General features: G+C 50.9%; 1 long non-coding RNA gene across 1 annotated transcript; it reads right to left on the bottom strand.

Moving 5' to 3' along the window:
* Window positions 1-553: 553 nt before the first annotated feature.
* LOC141424700 (uncharacterized) lies at window positions 554-3,381 on the bottom strand. Its single transcript, XR_012449546.1, has 3 exons — window positions 3,226-3,381; window positions 2,466-2,549; window positions 554-1,718 (listed from the first exon to the last, which is right to left on the bottom strand). It is a non-coding gene; the product is annotated as an uncharacterized lncRNA (long non-coding RNA).
* Window positions 3,382-3,640: the final 259 nt, after the last annotated feature.

Here is a 3,640-nt window from a genome sequence, read left to right as displayed (position 1 = left end):
TGAGGATGACCTGATGGGACAAATTTTCAAAGGATCCTCCGACTGCTGATTTGAGAATGGACTGAAGTTGGGGAAGGGAAGGGCAGATGCAGGGAGCCCACAAGGACGCAACTGAATGCAGCCTGGTGAGAGGCAGTATGGCATTGGCAGGGTGGATGCTGTGGGGACAATAGAGGTGACCCAAAGTCTGTGTCCAGGGCTCCACACAACATACAAAGGTTTGGGAGATGAGGCAAATTCACCAAAGGAGGCAATGAAGGGCTTTCCAGGGAGACAGGAGGAGAGCCAGAGACAGCAGAGCTCCAGAGCCAAGGCAAGGGAGGACAGAGAACCAAGAACAGAGAGCACTGAGATTCGCCATTGGACTTGGCCATGGAACCCTTTGATAAGAGCGGCTTTTGGGGACCTGACCAGGCTGGAGACAGTCAGCGTGGATGGTTCTTTGAGGGAAGTTTTGATAAAACAGGAGGCAGAAACTGGGAGATCTGAAAAAAGGCATTTTCCAAATAACCTTTTTTATTTGGAGACAATTTTAGATCTGCCCTGCGTGCTGTTGTTCTCCCTGACATGATCACAGGCGTTTGTGGAAAGTGGGATGTAAATCTGGGGACAGCGCGCTATGGGTTTCTTTTGCATTTCTGCAGGTTTTCTCCAGGCGTCCTTCTGTTCCAGGATCCAGTCCCACCCAAGGTACCACGCTGCATTCAGAAAGAAGGGTTTTTGTTTCACATATTTTTAAAAATATGAGGATATGGTCACCTGGTGTGTGCAATATCCTCCCATGGAGTGGAGAAAATTATGTGAGAAGGGACAGTTGCCAGAGAAGTCCTCTAATGTGTGCAGGGGGAACAAGGACGCCACTGCTCCTGCCGGGATCTAGCTGTTCCTGCGCTGTGCAGAGGTGTCCAAGGTAAGCACAGCAGTGACTGTCACACAGAAATGATGCCCCCTGATGGCAGAGGCTTCCACACATGCCATGATGGACCTCCACCCCCAGGAGGGACAACACAGCCTGCACTGTGGGCAGGGCAGCTGAGCAGAGGGGACAGGGAGGGCACTGCTCTGAGGCCACAGGGTCAGTCTCTGTGTCCCCAGCACAGCTGGTGTCTGTCCGTACTATGACTGGCTTCATCGGAGGGTGAGCTTTGCTCCTTTCAAGCAAACATTGGGGTCCCTGAAATGAGGGCGCGCACAAATGAGTGAACGAGTTCCCCTCTGTAAGCCCTGAAGCCTGTTGCACAGACCATGTACGACAGACGCCGGAACTCACACTGGCCTGGGGACACATCACCCACAGGCACACAGACCTGTAGACAAAGCCACCTGCAGGCACACAAGCCTATGAGTCACAGTCACACACCTCACCATGCTCTCTGCCCCTCTCTGGACTCATACAAGCTTAGGGTCCCTGATCTAAAACCCTCAGGGCTGCATCAGTTCCCAACCGGGGAATGTTTCAGGTTTTAAGAGGGGCCCGGCTGCATACGTGGCATCTCTGGAGGAGATGGACACACAGTCACAGTGCGGAGAATCAAGACCACGGTGATCATGATGGTTCCAGTTGTGTTCACAAACTCAGGACGGCAGAGAAAATGTGGCTTCTTGGATTTCAGGAGGGCAGAGCAGGGCCGCGCCCCAGGCCTTAGCAGGTGGCCATCAGCATCCCCACATGCACGCGTGTCTTCGTTCATCTACGATGGGGTCAGGGACCGTGTTCTCTGCAAGGGAACCGGGCTGAGTGTGTGTGTGTGTGTGTGTGTGTGTGCGTGTGCGTGTGCGTGTGCGTGTGTGTGTGTGTGTCTACACACACATCATGTTCCAAGGACGGGTCTTATCCCTTTGAATCCTTGACTCCTTGCTCGGGGCTGATTCATCCCAACAGCATCCCCACCAGGTGGGCACCTAGTCTCTTGTCCCAGCTGTCTGGCCCCGTCCTTCTTCTCTGCCACCCCCTCCTCCCTCTGTCCTGAGCCTCCCTTTGCTGCACCTTCCGGACCTTTGTCCTCCTCCTCCTTCTCCCTCCCCCAGACAGCAAAGAAGGTGAGAAAATGAAGCGACCTCTGTTCTTCAGGGCAGAACCACTAACACAGGTTCTGAACGCAGGCTCTGACCCCTGGCCTCAGGAGCCTCCAGTTCTAGCCAGTTAGTTTCCTTTAAAGCAGGGTCCCTGTGGCCTCCAGCTTTCCTTCAAGAAAAGACCACCTGAGCAGGACTGTAGATAGTCACATGCTCCCCTGTTCCCACTCCAGAGGGGGACTTTCTTTCTTCTCTATTATTTTTTAAATGAAGAATTATTATTATTATTCTACTTTTCTTGGCAAGCTGTTTGAAAAAGAGAAGTGATTTTTTAAAAACCTTACTTTGAGGGTTGGGGGTGAAGCTCAGAGGTAAAGCACTTGCCTAGTATGCATGAGGTCCTTGGTTCTATCCCCAATACTGTTAGACAAAATAAAAAGTTTTCTTACCGGTTGTGGTGGTGCATGACTGTAATCCCAGCACTCCAGAGGGAGGCAGAGGCAGGAAAATCGTGAGTTTGAGGCCAGCCTGGGCTACATAGAGAGAATTTGTCTTAAAAACAAAAAGCCCTCCTCTTTGTGTAATTTGTACTTACAGAAAAGTTCCAAGAATAGCACACAGAGCTCTGCTGGTACGTCATTAGTATTTGTCACTGTTCACGTCTTGCTGTCTTTGCTATGCACAGATTTTCGTATTTTTGCTGAAGGGTTTGAAGGAGGCTGTTCTCCACCTTCACACTTTGCATCATTTTTCAAGAATAAAGATCTTTTCTCCCATAGTCACAGAGCTGACGGTGATGTCATCTGGGTGCTCCAACATTGGGACAATTCTCCTAACTAACCCCTGCTCCTGCCTTAAGACCTGCAAGTCCCCTTTGCTCAGTTTCGTGGACAGATCAACTGTGACTGGGGGAATTCCTGGGACTGAGCAGCACAAAGTCCAGGTGTGATTCCCCTGGGTTAATCTGGACTTCATGGGGAATAATCTTAAGGGTTCTTAAACTATGTGCCACAGAACCCTGAGGGTTCCACTGGGGAAGAGGAGGCTGCATTTTGGAATGGGATTTCTTTGAAGATAAATTGTACTTTAAAGAAAAAAGGTGGACAACCACGGAGGATAAGAGAGGGCACATTGGGCCTCCTTCCTGTGCCACAGTGAGGGTGGTGATTGGTTGAGTGGGAACCGGAACAGAAGTCGTTTGTTACTTACTCACTTAGCCAGCAGTCCTGGACACAGTGGGGGAGGGTAACAGGCTGCACCCAGGAGTGGCAGAGATGGCATCACCTAGCCCTTCCTCCAGAAACTGCTGGCCAGGCGAGGACCAAGCTCTCAAGGTCCCCGATGGGGCTCTGAGCTCTTGTTTTAACCCAGGAACTTCGGAGAAGGGACACGGCCTGTGGTCATCAGCAGCTTTTCCAAGAACAATTGTGTTCTTTTGACAAACATTTGTTTGGTCAACAAACTTCTGAACATTCAACAAACATTGAGTCCATTGGACAAATATTTGTTTACTCAACAGTGTTGACTCAGCTCCCGCCCTGTGCACAGTGATTGCAGAGGTGGTGTTAGGAACAGAACACCAGGGCAGCCAGGCCAGCCCTCAGCAAAGGACTAAGGGTGGCAG

Source organism: Castor canadensis, chromosome 7 (assembly GCF_047511655.1).
Source record: "Castor canadensis chromosome 7, mCasCan1.hap1v2, whole genome shotgun sequence".
In the NCBI taxonomy this organism is placed as follows: Eukaryota; Metazoa; Chordata; class Mammalia; order Rodentia; family Castoridae; genus Castor; species Castor canadensis.
This window is presented reverse-complemented; position numbering and strand designations above follow the sequence as displayed.